Genomic DNA, 24,320 nt, shown 5'->3' with positions numbered 1-24,320 from the left:
CAAATTTGCAACTTCTTTAGGACAAATTTGCAACTCCGTTTCACAATTTTAATTGGTAACACTTTATTGAATTTTTAAACTTGTAAAGAAACTAAGTTATTATTCTAGGATATAGTTTTAGTAATTTACAACTGAAATACCTAATTTTGCAACTTTTTGGGATAAATTTGCAACTCCTTTATGCAATTCTAATTGGTAACACTTTATTGAATTTTTGAACTTATAAAGAAACTAAGTTATTATTCTAAGATATAGCTCCAGCAATTTGCAACTAAAATACCCAATTTTATAACTTATTTGGGATAAATTTGGGTCTTCTCTTCACAATTTTAATTGAAAATGCTTTACTAAATTTTTAAACTTGTAAAGCAACCAAGTTATTATTTTAGGAGATAGATTAAGTAATTTTCAACTGAAATACCCAATTTTATAACTTACTTACAAATACTTTGCAACTATTTTTCACAATTTTAATTGGAAACATGTTGAATTCTTGAACTTCTAAGGACACCAAGTTATTATTCTAGGAGATCACTCTAGTAATTTGTAATCGAAACACCTGATTTTACAACTACCTTACAAATACTTTGCAACCTCTGTTTGAAATTTTAAGAGGAAACATTTCAGTGACCACAGAAGATATGAAATGTACATATAAGCCATATGTATCAATTCTTCTAATGCATCTGTAGATATTGGCTGTCCACATACACAAAAGCATCAACTCTATTCCATTTAAATCACAATTCAAGTATAATGAAATTAATCTAACTAGTTCTTCAAAAAACATTTCTTCTCTGATCATTCTTCCATTACAACTCCTCCCATCATAATGCATTGTCTTATGTATGTCTTTTGCAATATCTCCACCTAAATAAAAATAACAAAAAATTCATTTAAACAACTATTTTTTATCATATCCATTAACATCAACCTATAACAAGCAAAATAAAATGTCATAATATATGACTCATAAACAAGTTACTTTTTATATCAATGACAACATTCCATCTTAAAATGTGGACACTCAATGATAATTCTTACACTTTCAGTTGCAAAATGTCAAATCTTCATGTCAAATCTTTAGAAATGTGAAATAAAAAAAAACCTTTCATGTTCAGTTGCAAAAAGCCTTTCTTTTTGTTCACGAGTGTCATTTTGCAAGAAGAAAACTATAATGGGGAATAGACTCCAAGGATTTGCAAAAAAAAAAAAAGCCATATCTGAACACGCTAGCCAAAAAAACCCACATACCCAGTTCTTTGTCAACAAATGCTAATGAGGGCTGATAAGATATGACATGTTGAGTCTCAATAATTTTGTCCCTTTCCAGCACTTTACAAATTATTGTTAGAATTTAGCAAAATACCTTAAGGTATGATGGAGTTTGGTGTTGTTAGTGTTCTTTACTTTTGTCAATAATATCCATGTCTTCCTTAATCTCTCCTTGTGTGTGGTCGAGTTCGATAAAATTTTCTCTCGATCTTTTTTCTCTTCTTAGCATGCTCATGTTTATAAGGTTGTGAAAGAATTCTATCTAAGGCACATATGACGATTCGGATATTGAAATGAGGTGGGAAGTCCAAAGCTTCTAACATAATTAATGAGGGCTTTTAAGTAATTTTAACATTGCTCATATGGCCTCCTAAAGACCTATGAGACTTAAGTGATATTTCAAAATGTCTTGGGACTTACCTTGAATAAAATTAGTCATTTGAAACTTAATTGTCATTTTCCCAAGAATTAAGAGTTGTTTTTAGAAGTCACTTTCCATAAAAATATGAATTATTAATTATTTTCTTCTAATTTTATTCTTTTTAAAAAATTTTATAAGTCGAGTAAAAGGTTATATATAAGAGAGAGAATATTTTTAAAGATAATGTATTTGACTCTCATTGATTCCTATGAGATAGTTCAAAACTAAATGACTCATATACAGGACTTAAGGGAGTAATTTTGAGAGTTGGTTAGCCAATTGTGTTTAGTATATTAATTAAATAAAATTTGAATACGGTTAATTTTTGAATTTTAAATTGGGCAAAAATATATTAATTAATGATGAAAAACTGATCGAGAAAGTTTGCATGAGTCCTTTCCCCTGAACCTCACTATTGTCGGTAAATATCTTCGAGTTTTAACATGAAAAACTGAGGAAGTTTACATGAGTCCTTTTACATTTTCATCTATACGCAAAAAAAAAAAAAAAAAAACCCTTATAATTGACTTTGCAAATTACATAGTAACTCGGCATGCTTCAACTTCACAGGGGAGAAATCTTTTCCCTAAATGTATTAGAAAAATCAATCCCCGGGGGGGGGGGTTGAATAGGATCAAGTTTAAAAAAAAAAAATTAGAAAGAATAATAGTAAAGTCTTAAAAGATCAAATTAATAACATTGAGGTCCCAACAATTTTTTTCCCCAAAAATGATCTTGCAAATATCAATCCATACGTACAGTTGCAAACAAAAATCTTAATCATTATATGAGTTACATTAAGAACTCAATTATCTTATTTGTAGTTAAAACTTTTAAATTTATAATTGTTTAAATTACTATTTGAAAGTTAATTTTTAGAAAATTTTATCAAGACTTAACTTTGATTGATTTATTTTTGAAACTTAATTATCATTCTCCTAAAAAAATATACCTCTTACTTCCCCCATTTTTATATATAAAATGCTTTTTAAAAACCTATTTTATTCTTAAATATAAAATATGTCATAATATTTTTAAGTAATTATATAATTTTTTTCATTGCTTTGAAAAATGAAGGAGATATTAGTTGTGTGTTTTATTTACCCTCACCATAATATTAATGGTGATATTATTAAGAATAAAATTAGAAAACTATTGTGATTTTAATTAAATAATAATATTTTATTAATATACGGATTCAATTAAAAATATCTTTATATAATATATATATATATATATATATAGAGAGAGAGAGAGAGAGATGCCGGGGGTACGTTGGCACGTGATTGTAACGGATCGCTCATGTGCATTATCTTAAAGAAATCCGATGTGAAAGCATAAAATCCTTGTTGCGTGTTAACCGGGCCATCAATGAAGTCTGTTCTTACGTCAATAATTAGACTTTATGATGAGAATTGAGAAAAAATTTCAACCATTGTGCTGAACTAGACTGTGACACGCACACAAACAGATAGAGAGATGGGCATATCAATGTTTTTGGTTCCCTTTTTCTCTTTTCTTAGGTCATTGATTATTGAGGTATTTAAAAATCAAAACCATTGAATAGGTAATATGGTTGACAAGAATTTTCACCATCGTGTTAAATTAGCGTTCATGATATGTTTATAGTTAAACAACAAATACCAAACATACTAAAAATACTGGGTCTCAATAGATAACGAAAGGGGTCCCGAGTTCCCTTAACATAGTTCGCTCGGATGTAAAAAGATAGTAGGTTTTGGTAGAACAAGCGTGTAATTTTATTAAAGTGTTTGAAAATTACAGACTAAAAACTAAGAACTGAAAAGGGCTAGTAAATGTAAATTATGCGAGTCTTGGTTGAGTGTTGATTGAATTTCTCTGTTTTTCTTCTTTCTATTTATAGTGTTTGATAGCAGAAGCCTTTTCTTTGAAACTTAGCATGTTCTACCGAAAAATCAAGAATCTCGCAAAACTTATGGCACAGTCTTTCCATTTTGATAAATAGCCAGTTTCACCAAACTACTTGGGTGTAGATTTCGGCATCACTTAGGATCGTGTGTTCATGCTAACGGTTTGATATTTGAAGCTGACGGAATTTTGGTATATTTATGTGTTGTAGACTTTATTGAGTTTCGGGGCCGGCCTCTTTTGTTTATATTGGGCCAGATGTTTCGATTACTCAGCCTAACTAGCCTCGTGACATATTTGAGCAATGTTTCATATTTAGCCCAAACAATGTCCCTCGCGTGCCAATGGCTGGTAACATAAGCCACGTGGCACGTGTGAAAAAATTAAAATGTCACTATTTCTGAGCGCCCTCTATCGATATAAACTTATTTCTAAATTTTGGTTACTTCTCTTACTTTCTTTGCCGTTTCTTGAACTTTAAGTCTTTAGTTTGCTAAAATTTCTCCTACCCTAGTTCTCAAATGGCTTCGTCTACTTCTTCTGCCGCTGCACCTTCTTCCACTTCCACTGGTAGTCTACCGGATTCTCTGGCAACTATCCGGAACCTAGTAAACCAATTAGGCAGGCTATAACGGTATGTATTTCATGGTCTGAAAAAACCCTTTTTTCTATTAGACTGGTTTCTTATCCTAATTCTCGTTCATTTCTTTTAAGGAGGGTTCGTCATTCCACATATCAGTGGCTTTTTGGTAAGTTTCTCGTTTCTCATGTTTAGCCCTTCTATTTTGTTGAAAAGTGCTCTAACTGTGCTTCCTTTTTGTCTAGCACTTTGCCTTTGAGTTTCCAAATTTCTAACAAAAGCAATATCAGGTACCTGACAATTTCTCTCGACCTGTCTGACGTCACTGTCCCCACGTAGTTGAATCCATGGCCATTAACCTCCATGATCTGGTCTTGGCCTGGATGACCTCGCCCTTCCCTGAGTCGTCCTGCAAAAAGCTCAGGAACTGGCCCCGGTCCCTTCGTGCTTGGGTCAACTGGGTGAAGCATTTAAAGTCAGATCATGCATCCCAGTGGAAGGAGATGGGTCTATACGACTTAATTCAACTGTCTCTAGCTGATATTGACGTCCCTGTGGACCTTCTGACGGTCCTCCTCAGTTTCTGGGCTCCGGCCTGTAATACTTTCATCTTCGAGCTTAGCTCGATGTCCTTCACATTATGGGACGCCTTCATGTTCCTAGGGTTGCCCATCACTGGGGAAGAGAACTTCTACGCAATCCTCGAAAAGCATGACTCCTACATTGCCCTTCCTGCTGACCTAGAGAGCAAGATCAAGGTTGCAAGCTCCTATACAAAGATTATGGAACTATTCTTCGAGAAACTAGCCTTCGAGCCCGTCACCGTCACGGAGCACTTGGTCTTCATCTGGATCCTACTCAGCCAATGGATCCTGGCGTCGAAGGGAGGGAAGCCCATGCAGCTGCATTTAAGGATTGCCCAATCCCTACTTTGTGGAAATCAAATAGCCTTAAGGAGTATGTTTCTATGTTGTCTCTATGACGGCATGAAGGAGTCACTGATCAAGAAGCCCTTCAATAACTTCAATAGGCTCGTCTGGTTTTTAAAGTTGTAGACGACGGCCTACTTCCCCAACCTTTGACGAGAGCCCTTCTCGAATGATTCCCATGCCAACCATCCTTTTACTTGTCTCTTGGGTGGTCATCTGCTGGTAGAGTCAAATAACTTCTTCGAGTTCTTCTATCAATAAAGCTGGTCCTTGGGAAAGACCTTAAAAGCTTTCAACATCTCTGATTGCCACCCCCCACTTGGTACAAGTACATGGTGAAAAAGAAGAACAAGCCCACCAACCCTCTGAGGTATGAAGTCTTCCTTTCAGCCACCACTCCTCGGAAGATATGGCTGCCATACACTGGCTCTTCCTTCAAGTCTCTCAGAGTATACTTGGAGTCTTATCGTTCTCAACTGGTGGCGGGCCAATTTGGACTGAGTTAGTGCATCTCTCGGGGCCTGTCCCCCCAAATTAGTGTAGAGCTACTAGACAGACAGGCTATCGATTAGATAACCGTTCCAATTACCACCCAGAGGTAGTGCAGGGTGGAACTTGTAGATAGAGATGCCTGCCTCCACTTTAAGAAATAATGGCCCCAGCGCTTTAGGCATATAATAAAAAGCTACACCAGTAAGTATTTCCCTTACATTTGTCTTAGTTTTATCTTTTTCATTTTGTTTCCTTAGGCTAAACCTACCTTGTTTTGTGTAGGCCGTGATTTGACACAGTCCCACGTGTTGGTGACCTTTTAAAGGGGCAACATTGATCCCTTGCCGCTTCTGAGACCCCGACGGCCCTTCTGTGAGGACAATGGTCTAGGGGATGGAGCAAGACGGTGCTTCCTCCCAACTTTCTATTCTCTCAATCTCTAAAAGTCCAGGGCCAAGAAGAGCTCCTCCAATCATCCTGACTAAGGAGATACACCAAAAAAGAGGAAGTAGGCTTCATCTTCCTCTGCTGAGGCTAAGAAGAGAAAGAAAATAACACCCTTACTGCTTGACCAACCTGCCTCTACCCCACTCCAAATAGGCCCCACACCTCAAAAGGGGAGGTGCACACATAAGCGCCAATAGATGATGATCCTGTCAGTAGACTCTGACGATGGCAGAGTGAGTCTGATTCAACAAGGGGAGAAGGAGACCTAGCATCCTGATCTCTAAATGGTCCCTTTCTAAGCCGCTGCCACTCCTGAGCCTGCACCTATGGACTCAGTTAAAGTTGCTCAAGAGGTGACAGAACGTAATGAAGGTCCAGAAGCTGTCTTGTCTACCACAGCCCCAGGTGGTCTAAAAGATGTCAGGGCTGCTCTTGATCAAGGGGAAGCTGCTGCCATCACCTCGAGTGACAAGTTGGAGCTTAGGGTCCAAGACCCTGCTGTTACTACGGGCCCCCAAATGGTCTCCCCACTCAGTCTAATCCTTCCTTCCTACTTAATAAATATCCAAGAGGGTAGGAACTCTGAGGGGTTGTAGGCGAAGCCTATGAGTGATGTTCTAACCACTCTGGTCTCTACTCAACGTGGCTCAGCGTAGGGCCAAGTTAATCCTTCTACTTTGATAGGTCACGTGGAGAAAACTCTGTGCTCAATGACGCGGTCTTCCCAAACTCTCCCCTCTTTCACGAGCAAAGACAAAGCGCTCGTAGATCCAATTTAGGTATAGTCTTGTTTACTTTTTCCTTTTCATTCCTGCTAGCTTTGTCATGGTCTTTTGCTAATGTTATATTTTCTTCAACTAGCTGTATTGGAGGTGGTACCTACAGAAGCTCTCTTCTCCTGCATTCGCGTCCCTGAAATGGATGTTATATTGGATGCTTAGAGAGTCGTCCAGTTTCAACTCAGCCACAATCCCTTCCTCATCCCTAAACAAAATTTTGAGGAAATGATTCGGGCTCTTGAAGCTGTGGCAAAAGTGATCTCTATGTCTGAGTTGGCACTCCTGCAAGCTCAAGTCCCGGCATGTTATGGCATTGTCAGCCAGTGTCGTAAAAAACTCCCCCTTTTGTCTGAATATTTAAAGAACAATTAGGCAGTGAGGAATGAATATTTGGCTGCCAAGACCTGAACGACTGCTGCTACTGACTAGGTCTAGGAAAGTGCCCCCCGTGTTGATAATCTTCAAGCATTACGGGCTAAGGTGGTGGACTTGAGGCACCAGCTTGCAGCGGCTGAAGAAGAGTTAGCAAAGGCTGAAGTTGAGGACTATCCAGCAGAACTCGAGCTGAAGGTTGCTAATAAGGTATTGGATGAGGCGTGGACCATTTTGAATGCTAAGCTTTAGGCTATGCTTGAGTTCGAAACAATCCTCGCACGTCACCAGACCCTTTCTACGGATCTGGACTTGGCTTTGTCAACATGGGAGCTTATGTGCAGCCTTTGTAAATAACGTACTTATGTATAAATACACACATTTTTTTATTTGTTTATTTTTTACTCTTTGTAACACAATTCAATTATGATAATAAAGAATAAATATTTTTTTTCACTGTGTAAGTTTTGTATGCTCGGAGACCACTCTAGGCCTCGGGTCCTTTATCGCTTTCCTATTATAACGACAGCTAATACTTCTTGAAATATTTGCCGTTTATAGCACGTCTGTGTGGAATTCTGTCGATGCTACCTAACATGTACGTGTTCCCTTTAAGTACCTTATCTACCTTGAACGGTCCTTCCCAATTAGGTAAAAACTTACCAAGTGTCCAATCTTTGAAACTAGGTGGTAACACAAGTTTTCATACTATCTTGCCTGCCTGAAAATGTTTCCGTCTTATCCTCTTATTGTATATTCTTGAAACTTCTTTCTTCTGGGTGATCATATGATTGAGTGCTTATAAGTGAATTTCGTCTAATTGGATTAATTTGTTCATCATGGCCTCGTTATAGTTATCAGACAGTCTTCCTAGACTACTCGCAATACGTAGCAAGGGAACTGCTATTTCCATAGGCAAAACCGCCTCGTGCCCATATGTTAACACATACGGGCTCGTTCTTGTAGCTTCTCTTTTAGATGTCCGGTATGCCCATAGTGTCTCAGCCAATTGTTCGTGCCATTCTCGAGGATTCTTTTTAATTGTTTTCTTTATAATTCCGAGGATGATTTTGTTGGAAGCTTTGGCCTATCTATTTGCCTGAGGGTAATATGGTGAGAATGCCAATAACTTAATCCCACTTTATCCCTTGATCTATTGTAATCATTTAAGGAATCCTAAAACGAAACACAATTTGTTCCCGTACGAAGTTAATAACATTGCCCTACTATACTTTCTTTATAGGGATAGCCTCAACCTACTGAGTGAAATAATCTGTAGCCACTAAGATGAATAAGTAGCCCTTAGATGAGGCTAGATAGATTTTTCGTATTATATCCATGGCCTATCCTGAAAAAGGCCATGGTTTTATAATCAAATACATGTCTGATACTAACACTTGTGTTGGCCCGTGAGTCTGACACTTCTTGCACCTCTTTGCATATTCGATGCAGGCTTTTGTCATCGATGGCCAATAGTATCCATGCTTACACACTAGCCATTACATCTTTAGCCCTGATTGATGAGTCCCACAGACTCCCTCATGTACCTATCTTAAAACCTCTATATAATCAATGAAAGTAATAACCCATCGGAGCCCTTCTTGTATAATTCATCTCCAATTAAAATAAAGTGTAAGGATAAAATTGATTGGGATCTTGAAGATAACACTTAAAATCATCTCTCCAATCTCGAGCTAACCTTTGCGAGACCGTACCGTACTGTACTGTCAGACCACGTTGAATGATTGAGGGATGTTCTTTCTATTCCACCACAATTACTTTTTTGGTGAGTTCAGGTGACAACTTTAGCCCTGATGCTATTTGAACTAGTTCATTGGCTTCTCAGTTTTGAGCCCGAGGAACGCGAATCAACATTATTGTTTTGAACTCCTCTAGAATTTGGGAAGCCCTAGCATAATACATCACTAGAGCTAGGCTTGTGTACTTGTACTCACTAGTTAACTATTTGATGACTAATTGAGAATCCCCTTCTATGACCACATCACAAGCCTTCATTTCTTGAAGAATCTCAAGCCCTGTGAGCAATGCTTCATATTCCACCTAGTTGTTAGTACACTCAAAATTTAATTGACGAGATAGTATCATTTTTATTCCCGTAAGAGAGGTTATCACTATACCGACCCCAGATGCCTGTTTAGTGCTAGATCCATCGAACTTAAGCACCCAAGGTTTTGGATCTACTGAGAACACCGGTAATTCCTATTTGTCTTTAGGGAGCTCAGTTGAGGGATGATCAGCCAGGAAGTCTGCTAACGCTTGGCTCTTTACTGATTTTGAGACAAAAATATTAAAGAAAATTCTGCCAAGGCCAAACTCCATTTTCCTATATAGCCCATCATGACTGGCTGATTAAGCATGTATTTAATCAAATCAAAATGAGAAACCACATACACAACTGTGTTTATTATATAATGTCTAAACTTAGTACAAGTATAATATAGCGCCAAGCACGCTATTTCCACAACTAAGTATTTGATCTTAGTGGGAGGGACGTAATACAGAACAAAGCACATCGCCCCTATTATAAGGAGGATGTGGGACGATAGTGTGGATGCAAAACCATGTCCCTTAATTAGTAGAGGGGAAGTGGGTTCTTAACAAACCACATCCCCCATTATTGAGGGGGACGTGATTTCTCAAAGAAACCACTTCCCATTACTGTTGTGGGACGTGGTTCCTTTTTGGATGATCATTTGGAATGACAAAGCACGTCCCCCTTTGTAGAGAGGGACATTATTTCTCAAAGAAACCACTTCCCCCTTATTAATGAGGGACGTGGTTTCTCTCCTATGTACTTCGAAATGAGAAACCACGTCCTCCTTACTAAAGGGTGATGTGGTTTGTTTATGAACTACGTCCAAATCTTCTAAGGGGGGATGTGGTTTATATGGAGGCCATGTTTCTATCTAGTAAAATGGGGATGTGGATTATGTAGAAACTATCTCCCTTGGTATTAAAAGAGATATGGTTTATTCTTTTTCACATCACAGATATTTGTGACATGGATAAGCCATTATTTTAAGTCATTTAGTATGATGTCCCCCCTAGTTGTAACCTGAAAAGGCTTAAAAATGTGATGTAAAAAGTCTATTTTATAGTTGCGTGTTTCACTTTTTTGTGTTGAAATTGTTGTTGTAAATTTTTTTTTTTTGAGATCCTATATTACATGGGAGATTATATTCTACCGAAACTTCCATAGAAAATTTATGAATTTTGTTTAAAAAATAATAATAAATAAAGAATCCTATTTAATATGATGAATGTGTTAAGACTAAAATTTGCGTATATCCTGTGTCGATCATGCCTTATTTTGAGGCATGACAAATAGACAACAACATGCTCCTTTGAATTTGAATTTGATTTCCATAAGGAGCAATAACTATTTGCGCTTGTTTGATGAAATGTGTGTGCGCTTCGTTGAGGGGGGAGTGCCGGAAGCTTAGGCCACCCGTGAAGCAATCATCTGTTATGGGATCTTCCCAGAAAAGAGCTGAAGTGAAATTCTCCCTATTGACAACCTCATAATGATGATGTTGATGGGCTAGTAAACGATTTTGATCAGTAACATGCTGGTATTTGTGATCTTCACTCTCCAAGGTAAATTGTATTGAGGGATTTATGAGGAAACTCGATCGTTGCTGGAAACTGCATCGTTAGTGGAGTTAAGTGGCATCCTACAAGTGCTCATTAACCTTATAAATATCCAGGTACCTACGCTATTCAAGTAGTGAATAATTTGTCATTTCATCTTCTCCTGTCTTCCATGAAATTTTACTTTCCACCATTGGAATGTATAGGGAAACTAGGTTTGTTTTTGTTTTGCTTAATTAATCTATTAGGCAAAAACTAGTGTAGTTTTATGAGTTAAAAAATCTCCGAGAGCAGAAATTCTGCTATGTAATGTTGCACAGAAGGTAGTGCCCGTTGAATGATGGGTCTCACATTAGCAAGGGATTGATCTATGGTTAGGCTGGATTAATCATCTTATCAATCGATCCAAGTGCCCGGCAGCACAAGCTGTTATTTTTTAAACTCAAAATGATGCAGTTTCAAGCTCAACAATGTGAGAAAAAAATAAAATTCAACCCGATTGACCCTATCCTAACATCTTGACTGGACTAATCACGGATTGGTTTACCAGTTCACAAGTTTGACCTTCTAATCCAGATTGGATTTTAATATCATGCATTGGAGTTCTAAGTAGAGGTTTTCAACTAAAAAATCTCCACCGACGTGCTAAATAAGTCAAAGATGAAATGTCTCTTCCTAGACTCAATAATTCAAAGATGAAACACTGTTTTTCTCTTCTTTTCATTTCTTTTTGGGTAATAAAACCACTGTTTTTTTATATAGAAAAAGACACTAATATTGGGTTTAGATGAAATGTCTCTCTATCTATGATTATGGCATTCCCCATATTGGGTTCATTTAATTGAAATGCAGATTCAAAGGCTAGCTTAAAAAAGGAGCATTATTTCACTGTCATTACAAAACACAAATATTATTACTTGTATATCTGTAATTTCACTCTTACTACAACCCCATACAAAACGCAAAACGCAAAACACTTGGTCAATTTATACTAATTTTCATAGCCCTTAAACATCCTCCTATATATTTTAATGAAGTTACTAAAAACCATATATCACATATTTCTAAGTACGTTAAGATTCATAAACTTTGTATACTAAGAGACTCTTGCATTCCTAAAAGACATTATATTTGAATTTACTATTTCCAACATTAAAACTAATGGCTGGAGTGAATGTTCTTGTTGAGTTTGAAGGAAGTGTCTCTGACATTTTTCAATTTAGCAACAACATCCTTCATCTTAAGGCGTCCATCTGGAGAATCTGCAGTGCAGGATAACGCAATTCTCAGAATTGTAGTCACACAATCAATCAGCTGCAGATTTGGACCTTTAGGAGCAAGGTCATTGTCAAAAGTGTGTGACAGAAGCTGAGGGTCTATGACTTGCTCAATCTTGTCTGGGAATGCTGATTGAACCCATCTTGTTAAGCTCAGGCCACCTGTGAATCTATCATCTATTGGGCTCCTCCCAGAAAAAAGTTCCAGCAACACAATCCCAAAACTGTATGCATCTCCTGCTACTGATGGCTTTTCTCCCCATCCATACTCTGCATTTATGTCATTGAAGCATAAGAGCGACATCTTCATTAGGTTAAATAATTGCAAAAAATGGCATTTATTAGGTTTATGAAAGGGAAAGAGCTACCCCCAATTAGATCGAACAATGCTCAAATTTAGCTCAGTCAGATAAATATATTTAAAAAAAAGTAAACATAAATCATATTTGCTTGATTTGATTCAAGATACTCATAATAAAATGCAAAGTACCTGGAGGTATGTAGCCGATTGAACCTTTGAGGACATGAGTGGAGCTTATTGAGATTTGATTAGTTGGTCTTTCAATCATCAGTCTAGCCAATCCAAAATCGCCCACCTTTGCAGTCATATCTTCACACAGAAGAACATTGCTAGGCTTCAAATCACAATGCACAATGGGAGTTTCAGTGTCATTGTGAGATAATCCAATGCACAAGCAACATCAATGGCAATTTTCAGTCTTTCCATAAGATTCAACCCATTTCCATTTGCATGCCTTTTCTTTTGCTTAATCCAATCATCCAAGTTGCCGTTGCATATGAACTCATAAACCAAAGCCAGAAATTCATTGTTCTTGAAGTCTATACTAGAACACGATGTGACTAGCTTTACTAGATTTCGATGCCGTGCATTCTTCAAAGCCTCACATTCTGCGAAGAAACTCTTCAAGGAGCCTGACCTTAAAGTATCTAGTACTTTTACTGCAACAGTGCTGATGCTCACTTCACCGAGATGGCCTTTGTACACCAAACCAAAGCTTCCAGTTCCGATTAAATTTTCTTGACTGAAGTCCCCAGTGGCTCGTCGAAGCTCATCATAAGAGACCATGGGATGATATGGCTCCACCGTATTAAGTGGGATTGCTGCCTTTGATTTTCTACTCCTCACATACAATAAGCCAATTGTGAAACATAGTATCAATGTCACCACGATAGCTACGGTGATAGAAACTACGAAGATCTTTTTTCCATGGCCTTGAGTCACACACGAGGAAAGTAAGCACAGTTTCTTATTGCCTTCAAAATGGAAAGAAGAGAGATTTGCGAAAACACCGCCACTGGGAACTGCTCCTTCTAGGTCATTATAAGAAAGGTTCAATAACTGCAGGGCTTTTAGATTTTGAAGTTCAACAGGAATGGATCCAGAGAGTTGGTTGGAAGAAAGGTCAAGAATTTCCAAGCTTCTGATGCTTCCTAAAGCTTTTGGAATAAGACCAGAAAGCATATTTCGTGCCAAAAATAGCCTTTCTAGGCTTAGACAATTGCTAATTGAGCTGGGGATATCACCAACCAAAAGATTGTCAGAGAAGTCTAAGGTAGAAACTCTGATCAAATTCCCTACTTCTTGAGGCAAAGATCCACTTAAGAAGTTCTTAGACAAGTTAAAAACAGTGCTTAGAGAAGAGAGACTTAGAATCTGTCTATGTATGCTTCCGTTGAGCTTGTTATGAGACAAGTCCATGAAGACAATGCTCTGAAAATTCCCAAAACTTGTTGGTATTTCACCCACAAGCTGATTGCTTGATAAATCAAGACTGTTTAGCTTCTGGAGACGACCAAGGGAGTTTGGAATACTTCCAGATATCTGATTCCCAGCCAGATTTAGCTCTTGCAGTTCCTCCAATTGGCTTAGCTCGGAAGGAATTTCTCCTGAGATTGCATCATTGTGACTCAAGTTTAACAAACTCAAGCCTCTAAGATTTCCAATTGATGGGGGTATGTTTCCATGCAAACGATTCCCTCCCATGTATAATTTTGAGAGAACCTTGGAGAGATTTCCAATGGTCTCTGGAATTACACCTTCCAACCTATTGCCATCAATTGCAAGAAAGTTCAAGAGGGTGCTGTTTGCCAGTGAAGTAATGAAGTCTAGACCTCTGTCTCCTGAGCTTACTATCCTATTATATCCTATATTATACATGCGAAGGAATGGAAGATTTCCAAGACCTGGTGGCACTGTTCCTTCCAAGAGATTTGAGGCCATGCGGATAACTCGGATGTTGGTAAGATTGTGAAGAGACCCAGGAATTCTACCTGTGAATCTATTAAAGCAGAAATTGAACACTAGAAGTTTTGGAAGTTTGTGACCAACATCCTGAGGAATATCACCCCAAAAATCGTTGGCAGCAACAGCCAAGTTAACTAGGGAAGATAAGTTATAAATAGAAGGAGGAATAGTCCCAGTGAGATTGTTAATGGTGAGATCAAGCTCAGTTAAGTTCTTGAGCCTGCCAAATTCATTGGGAATCCCACCCCTCAGACTGTTTGTGCCAAAGCTGATATTTGTGAGTGATGAAATATTTCCGAGAGTAGGTGGAATTGCACCATAAAACTTATTGCTTCCCAGTTTCAGGACTTGAAGCTTTTTCATGCTATCAATATCTTGAGGAATTTGGCTGGCTATATTGTTTGAAGATAAGTTCAGTTTGACGAGGTTGACCAAGCGAGTGATGTTTGAGGGAAGCATGCCTTCTATTCTGTTAGAACTCAAGTCTAGAGCTCTTAACCTAATGAGATGGCCAATTTGCTCGGGAATCACTCCTGTAAACTGGTTACCCTGCAACTGAAGGGACTCCAGAAAAGAGAGGTTACCTATATAGGGGCTTAACTGACCTGAGAGTCTTAAGCTTGAAAGATTTAAGCCTACCACTCTTTGGCCAAACCTATTACAGGTAACACCATACCAGTTGCATGGTGATGATGAACTCTGGTTCCAAGAAGATAGAGGGTGAGGAGTATCAATATCACTCAATTGGGACTTAAATGAGATCAAAGCTTCTGTATCTGTGGTGATGTCTAGAGCGGTTGATGATGATATACTAAGAAAAAGGCAGTGAATAGCTAAGGGACTGATATAAAATACAAAATGAAGCGATTGTTTAGAAAAGAAGCCCATATTTGGTGGTTTGTTTCTTGGCGTTGTTTACTTCACTACCCGTGGATGTGTATTTATAGTGCTAATGCGATCCTCCACGTGGTTACCTTGAACCATTAAAAGGGCAATAAAAAAGTAGAAAATTAAAGAAGGACGAGAAATTATTACAAAACATCTAATATACCATGTCATCTATATTTTATTCAATAAAAACATAATATCATATCAAATGATTGTAAATATGAATTAATTTTATCATTAATGATAATAAAGAGAAAATAGATAATTAATTAAAGAGCAATTCTAAAAATAAAGTTATTAAAAATGACATTTTTTTATTGGATAGCATATGAATGACGCATCCAGACAAGAATTTTTAAGGAAGGACATCTTTGTGCCCAATATCCACTGTTTTCTTATGTATTGACTGGGCAATCAGGTCTGGAGTCTTCCTTTTATTTGGTATAAATTTGACTTTATGGAGGGAAGAATTATTGTTCAATATCCAGATTTATTGACTTGATCAATTAGCTAGTGCTCATGATATGGAAAATTCTCAATTTAGTGCAGGTAAGCGTTTCATTAGTTTTACACCAGAAAAAAGGATTTTTTGTGTGTATTGCTTACGTACATAGATTTGTAGAGATATAAGACGTGAAAATTTAATTATGGCCATCCTATATATATGCTGATCGATATGATACTACACTCAAAAGTTACTCAAATTTTATTTTTAATATTAGTGGACTAAAATGTTAAAACATAACTTGTGTATCCGCCAGAAGATATATTTGTATTTTCCTCTTGGTATCATGTTTCATAACGATCCAGGTCAAAACAAAAAACAAAAAACAAAAGTTCATGACGCACGATCATCGTCTGTTTTGTGAGTGACCTTTTAATCATTTAGAGAGGGAATGGTAATATCCCTCCAAAAAACAATTGTGCTTGGGTTTGCATTAATTGAGTTTAAGTACACCATCATTTAGTATTATAAGTTATTTTGCTGGAATATTGTATTAAAAAATATAAAGTATTTTGAGTCTATCAAGGTATAATTAAGGATTAAGATGCATTTTTATTTTTGAATTTTTTTTCGAAGAGCATGGAATATCCTGGACTGATAAGTAAGGCAATTTTCTCCCTCAACCACTTTTTCAAGGAACAAAAACCTCTTCCATTAGGTTTTAAATAATATTATTTAAATTATTAAATATGAAAATGTTTAATATTTTAGTAATATTTATTAAAATTTTATTTTAAAAAACTTCAAGATGCCCAATATTCCTAAAAAAATTTTTAGGATATCCAACACTCTTAAAAAAAAAGTTCATAGGCAATTAAAAGATATGATTAGAATCTTACCTGTCACTATTATGTGGGCTCCATGCACATGTTACATCATTAGAAAATATGGCAAAGTTGACAATTGACTAATAGAAGAGATTTTTTGCTCCTCAAAAAAATAATTTAGGAGAAAAATTATCCAACTTATGAGTACAAAGTGCCCAACACTACTTGAAAAAAGTTTAAAAATAAAAATGTACGTGAATCCTATAATTAAAAAAGGTATTTTGAGTCCTTAATAATAAGTTTTTGTTTAAAAAATGTCCTTAATTAGGAGTGTAAAATTAACAAATTTTTCTAATAAAAGAAATTTATTAAATAAGAATAAATATGAAAAGAATATATAATTTTAAATGTGATCTATTAACTTATCAAAGGTGTAAATTGTTAAAGTGCAAGGAACCAGATTTGTTCTTGTTTTGCTAAATTCACTTTGGCAAAAACTAGCCTAGCTAAACAGGAGAGAAAAGCCTTCATGAATTAACCAATGGAAATCAATTGGAGCAAGCCAAAAAAAAAAAAAAAAAGAGCTAGAAAACTGCTCTTCAGGTACTTGAATATAAAACACTCTCTCCATTTTTTATATATAAAAAAAAAACTATATCACACAATTTAAGAAAATCGACTAAATACAATAATTATATATGAAAATAAAAAAGTAAACTAAAATGTCCTATGTTAATCAATATAATCATACATTAATTATTTTTTATTAATGTAAATTTTGAAGGATGATTTAAGAAATATATTATAAATGCTTATTGGAATAGGTGATTTTGTTTATAAAAAATATAAATCAAAGGTGATAGTTTTTTTAATAATAAAAAATGAAAGGAGTAGTCATTAAGTAGCGTTGGGTACCAGAGTAAATTATACTAAAAATGTTTGCATGGGCTTGTTGCATTGTACACCTCCGATCTTATATTAAATTAATTTTTATAGAGAATTAACAATTCCTTTTACAACCCACTTTGCATAAAAATAGGAATCAATAATTATTTCTTTCAATTTTATTCTTTTATAAGTCGAGTAAAAGTTTATATATAAGAGAGAAAATATTTGTAAAGATAATGTATTTAATATAAAAGCAAATCGAGAATTTTTTTTTCAAACAACATCATAATTTAATTAACTCTCGTTAATCCCTATAAAATAGTTGAAAGCTAAGTAACTTAAATACGGGACCTAAGGAAGTACTTTTGTGAGTTGGTTAGCACATTGTGTTTCGTATATTAATTAAATAAATTTTGAATATGATTAATTTTGTAAGAATGAGAAAAGTATATCTTAAACTCTTGCTTTAAAAATGTCCTGGATCATGAACTTTTAAAATATATAACATAAATCTTAAACTTTTAAATTCGTAGCAAATTAAACTCTACCATTATCTTTTTACGCCATTACTATTCACCGTGAGCCCTAGTTAATTAGTGCCACAAACCCTAAACTATTATGTGAGTAGCGTCATGAACCTTGAACTACAAAATTTCAAGCAAATTACCCACACCGTTTATGTATAGAATGTTGACTATTATATAGACCAAATTAACCCCAGCATGGTTTGCCACAGTGAATACATTGCTAGCCATGGCAAATAACCCATAATTTTGTGAAATGATGTTTTTTGCCCTTTTTTTTCAATATTTTTCAAATGATTGATATCTCATACTTTCGTATATTCTATAAATCTAATTTAGTCTTATTTTAAATATTATTTATTTATTTAATGGTGAAAACTTAAAATCTTATTTGAAAAGAAGTTTAAGTATCATAGAATTTTACAGATGATGGAGGTGAAAGCCGATAATTTCATCAACGAATTTAAACCTAAAGTAACCAGTTAATTAAAATTCTCTAATATTTAAATTTCTTTTCTAATAGGATTCCAAGTTTTCACCGTTAAATAAAAAATTATTTAAAATAAGATTAAATTAGAGTTATAGAATACACAAAAGTATGAGATATCAATCATTTGAAAAACGTTGCAAAAAAAGGGTAAAAAACATCATTTCACAAATTATGGATCGTTCGCTAAGGCCAATGATGCATTCGTCGTGGTGAACCGCGCTGAGGCTAATTTGGTCTATATAATAGTCAAGGTTTTATACATAAATGGTGAGAGAAATTTTTTTTAAAATTTTAAAATTTAAGGTTCAAGATACTACTTGCGTAATAGTTTAGGATCTATGGTGTTAATTAATTGGGGCCCATAGTGAACAATATAGCATTAAAAAGATAACGGTAGGGTTTAATTTGCTACAAATTTAAAATTTTAAAATTTATTTTGCATATTTTAAGAATTTAAAATCCATAACATTTTTTGAGTAAAAGTTTAGGGTTTATTCTGCTCATTAATTTATTAATTTTTGAATTTAAATTGAGAAAATAAGATTTAACACAATCATGAAAAGCTGAGATAGTTTACATGAGTCCTTAGCCCCAAACCTCACATATATTGTTAGTAAATATGTTCGAGCTTTAACAAGCTCCGGTGATGAAGATTTTTTTTTTTTTTTTTTTTTGGAGGGGGTGGGAACGCGGCATGCTCCTCTGTTGGGTCGAAGCATGCTCCAACTTCATGGGGGAGAAATTTTTTTTCCCTAAATGTTGGAAAATTGAATCTGTGGGAGGTGTTGGACAGGGAAAATTGCAAGGAAAAAAAAAAAGAAAAGAGAATGACATTAAAGTCTTAAAAGATTAAATTAATGATATAGGTCCTCAACAATATTTTTTTTTCAAAAATGATCTTGCAAATATTAAAAATCTTAATTGCTATATGAGAGTTACATTAAGAACTTAATATCTTATTTCTTGTTGAAACTTCTAAATTTACAATTATTTAATTAATATTTAAAAGTTAATTTTTAAAAATTTTATCAGGACTTAATTGTGATTGATTTTGTTTTTGAACTTCGTTATCATTCTCCTAAAAAAATAAACCTCTTACTCTCTTCATCTTTATATATAAGATATTTTTTAAACTTTATTTTGTCTTTAAATATAAAAGGTATTATAATATTTTTAGTATTTAAATAATTTTATTCTTATCTTAAAAAATGAAGGAGATATTAATATATGCTTTACCCATCATTATTATGATATTAACTGTAATATTAAAAAAATAATTAAAAATCATTATGATTTTAACTAAATAATAATTTTTATTAATACACGGGATTCAATTAATATACACATGTATATTTAGGGATGTAATATATATATATATATATTATAATATAGAAGAACGGAGGGAGTAGATTGAAGAAATCGAATGTGAAACCATAATCTCCTTGTTTGCGTGTTAACCGGGCCATCAACGAAGTCTTTTCTCAAGTCAATAATTAGACTTTATGGTGAGATTTGACAAACAATTTCAACCACGGCAATGAAGTAGACTGTGACATGCGCACAAAACGGACAGAGAGATGCATATCATTGTTTTTGTCCCCTTTTTCTCTTTTCTTTAGCCATTGATTATTGAGGTATTTAAAAATTAAAGCCATTGAATGGGGAATATGGTTGACTAGAATTTTCATCGTCGTGTTAAAATAGTGTTCATGGATGAAATATTCTTGATATATAAATGCAAGTTAAGAAGTCCAAAATTTCATACTAGCAAGATATCGACATATCCCGTTGACTGCATGCGAGCTTGCGACACGATATTCAAATGCTCACGACTTGGGACTCTTAAAAGTAGGTGTGTAATTAATTTCAGCCAAAAAAAAGTAGGTATGCAAAAATCAAAATATAAATACTTTAAAATACTATATTGGGAAAAAAATAGCAGAAGAGATGTTTGGGCTAAAATGAAACCACAAACACAAACAAAATATTCACAATTTTATTACATAATAAATAAAACCATATGATTTGCTTGAGAGATTTCAATGCTCCTGTAATATTTAGCACTAAATGCTTGAGTGTTTTAATTTATGTGCATATACATTTATATTACCTTACATTTATATTGTCATCTATGGATCACATGTTGGAATTTTATTATGAATTAACATTAATTAATGAGCCCAAGCAGATTAGTTCTTATGATCTTGTGTAGATCATGATAGGTGGACCACACAAGTAAGCTCAATGAATAAGACTCAACCCACAACCTAGTAGCCGTCATTTATTTTCTATCTCTTAACTGATTGAGTCAGAGATAATAGATAATATATTATATAATTATTTAATACGGCGATTACATATCTGATCAATATAAGTTGATTAGTTGATACCGCAAACACACGACTCATTTTCTTCTGCTCTATATCATCTCTGAACTCTGAAGGCTCTAGGGACCTGTGGACTGTGCACCTGTCTACACTCGAGGTAATCGAGATTTCTCAAGCACTTATGGATTCTTCGGATACGTATACATTACTTTACTTGTTTATATGAATTGAGATACTAAATTATAACACGTGGCATCAGAGCCTAGTTTGTAAATATTAAATTTAAAGTATCTCAATTTAATATGATTAATTGAATTGAAATTCTTTTAATCTTACTTGCTCAAATTTGATTAGCATGCTCATTCGTGGGATATTATTCTTCAGTTTCTTCCTCTCCTCTTATTATTAAATTTGAGGTTTTGGTTTAAATCCTATTATATTTGCGAAGAAACCTTGTAGCATGATTCTCAATTAGTTTAGACGTGTGAATCTGTTCTTTTGTGAATCTCTATCACTCTTCCCTTCTTTCCTAACCTCATTGTCGACGAAGTTTGGGAGTATCTTCATCAAACGGAGGTTGTTAATTTTTTTTTTTGCTGTCGTCGAACTCGTTGAGGACGCTGCTATCAGTTTCATCGGAGGTGGGGGCGTTGGTGCATCTTGGGAGCCGGCATCAGTGGCTGTCGAAGATTCTAGTTCACACTATTCCTATTTCACGATGGTCGTTGCCTAGTTCACGACACTACATAGTCGCCTATCTTTCTCTAGTTACAGTGCCATCGTTTTTTGGTTCTACAATCGCTGCCACCGTTCCTCCCAGCGGCGTTGTCCTCTCTGGCAGCTGGAGACTCCCTACACGCTAGCCTTCCCCTCTTCCTTCTGTTCCCAACTAGTGGCTGGAAGACTAAAGAATCGAATCAACGGGTTAGGAATCGGATCCTAGGATCCAGTTTCATAATTCTGGGCTCATTTTTGTATGGGCCCAGATCTTTGCTTAAAAAAAAGAAAGAGAGTTTCGTGGGCTGAGTCTGATTCGTTTAATTGAACTGGTAGTGGGCCCAAATCATATGGGCCTAGAACAGTGCAACCCAAAAAAAGGTTTCTGATTAATTATGTTTCGAGCCTAGTTTAAATTACCTCTTTGGACCCACTATTCCTATATTCACGTTGTGACCCAAGAAATTTTGGAAATTATAAGTTAGTCCCTTAACTTTTAGAATTACAATTTTGACCCAAATCTCTTCCACAATGACCTATTACCCCTAAGCACCTTTTAAAATTCACTTAGGTCCTAAATTTGTTTCCTAATTCTCAAAAGACCCTAAGGACTTTTTGAAATTATTTTGTTTTGTCATAAGGTCATAAAATTTGTGACTTCGTGAATTATTGATGATGCTTATGATCTTGTAGCATTGATAATGGACATATCCCATAGGTGTGATATTATTAATGTGATTTGATGGTTGGTTTTAAGGATAGGCTAATAACACTCCTTTAATGTGTTAGATATTTGTTGTACCCTATAGCTATGAAAATATTTAATGCATTATTTTGTATGAACTTTTGTATGAGCTAAATCTTTATGGTATCTGAGCCTTCTTGGTGTATGATTATAGTTGTATAATTGATAATCGCTTGTTGGGAATTCTGTTTTTTATAATTATGTTGTGCACGTATAATTAATATTTCTCATTTTTTGTTTTGCGATTTCAGTTTCTACTTTTACACAACTATCCTTTGTGAAGGCTTTCAATGAGACTAACTATAATGACTGGATAGAGTCCCTGAATATATATCTGACCATTTCTAAGAAAGATTTACCTCTGAGAGAACCAAGCTTGCAGATCTCTCTTCCGAGTCCAGTGCTTCTGAAATGGCCTTCTAAATATAATGGAGTGAGCCTAAACCGGATCTGTCTAGCGATCATCAAGTACACAATTAAAAAGGGAATTAGGGACATCATTCCTGAAAAGGATACTGCAGTGGAGTACTTGAAAGCTATTGGTAACAAATACAAAGAAGCTTGACAAGACTCAAAAGGACTACTATTGTGTCACTTCTTGACAATACTTGATATGACGGAGTTTCTAGTGTCAGGAGCACATTTTAAAGCTTGTTCATTACTATAACAAGCTTAAATCATATGGAATTGACTTGGGTGAAAGTACCTTAGTTTACCATATTCTTCAATCATTGCTATCGAGTACGTATTCTTGAGGACTTCATGCAACTCACAAAAAGCTGAATGGTCTGTTAACCAAATGATATCAATAGTCACTCAAGAAGAGGAAGCTATAAAGAAGAATTTCTCTCACTCAATAAATTATGTTTCTCATGGCACTAGCAGCAAATCTGGAGGGTCATATAAGAAAAAGGGAAAGAAGCATGATGCCCCAAAGCTTTATAATCCAACCTTTAAGAAGGATGGTGATAAGAGTAAAAAGCTGAGGAAGAACCCTTTAAGGGGTTATGCAATTTTGCAAGAAATCGGGTCACATGAAAGCTAATTGCTTCAAATTGAAAACAAATAAGAAAATGAAGGTACAATTCTTCAAACTGCCCTTCTAACTCTAGTTTGTTTTGAATCTAACACTATTAAAACTTTCTTTGACTCATGGTGGCTAGATTCTAGTGCCACTGTACATGTTGTGAATTCTCTACAGGCTAAGAAACCAGAAGGTTCCAAGTGAGGCACAGAAATCAGTCTTTGGCATTGCAGGGAGCAGGCATCAGTTGAATGCATTGGAACTATTTCTTTATATTTAAATTATGGTTATGTTTTACATTTGAACAATGTTATTTATGTACCTTCTGCAAAGAAGAATTTAATTTGAACTTTTGCATTTAATATTTGTGGCTATTCATTCTTCTAAGGAATGGAAAATTGACATTTTGTGTTTGATTCCATTAATGTTGGTTTCGCTTCCTTGATATATGGTTTATATCGATTAAATGATTGATCACTTGAACTTCCTAATCTCTATATCAATGCTACCATTGGGCATAACGTCAAAGGCCCATGATAATCCTCCATGTTATGGCATCATCATTTGGGTCAATATCTTTAAAGAGAGATAGAACACATGGCCAAACAAGGTGTCTTACAAGACCTTGATTTCTCAGATATTGAAACTTCTGTTGACTGTATAAAGGGAAATTCCCCTACTAGAGCTAGAACCAAGGGGCAAAGAGGTTTGAAAACACTTTAAACCTAATCCATACTGATATTTGTGGACCTATCACACCTCCGACTATGAGTAATTTTAGATATTTCATCACCTTCACAGATGATTACTCATGTCATGGATGGATTGAACTCTTACATGAAAAAGGTGAGTCTCTTAATGTATTCAAGACCTTTAAAGTAGCAATTAAATTGAAATCTGGCAGTTGATCAAATGTGTGAGATTTAATAGAGGAAGAGAATTTTATGGGAGATATACTGAGGCTAACAGGAACCTTAGGCCATTTGCTTTGTACCTTCAAGAGTATGGCATTGAAGCTTAGTATAATATGCCTGACACCCCCAATAGAAAGGGTTGTAGAAAGGTGAAATCGTACTCTTATTGATATGGTTAGAAGCATGATCAG

The 24,320-nt window shown here is 35.2% G+C and overlaps 2 pseudogenes; both read right to left on the bottom strand.

Moving 5' to 3' along the window:
* The window catches only part of LOC129314165 (probable LRR receptor-like serine/threonine-protein kinase At3g47570), a 32,926-nt pseudogene extending 28,395 nt beyond the window's left edge, over nt 1-4,531 (bottom strand).
* A 7,154-nt stretch (nt 4,532-11,685) lies between these two features.
* On the bottom strand, nt 11,686-15,234 carry LOC129314349 (probable LRR receptor-like serine/threonine-protein kinase At3g47570; annotated as a pseudogene).
* Nucleotides 15,235-24,320: the final 9,086 nt, after the last annotated feature.

This window comes from Prosopis cineraria, unplaced genomic scaffold (assembly GCF_029017545.1).
Source record: "Prosopis cineraria cultivar Desert tree isolate PC_DT_omini unplaced genomic scaffold, ASM2901754v1 PC6, whole genome shotgun sequence".
NCBI classification, from domain to species: Eukaryota; Viridiplantae; Streptophyta; class Magnoliopsida; order Fabales; family Fabaceae; genus Prosopis; species Prosopis cineraria.
Note: the sequence above shows the minus strand (reverse complement) of the source record. Positions and strands in the feature narration are given on the sequence as shown.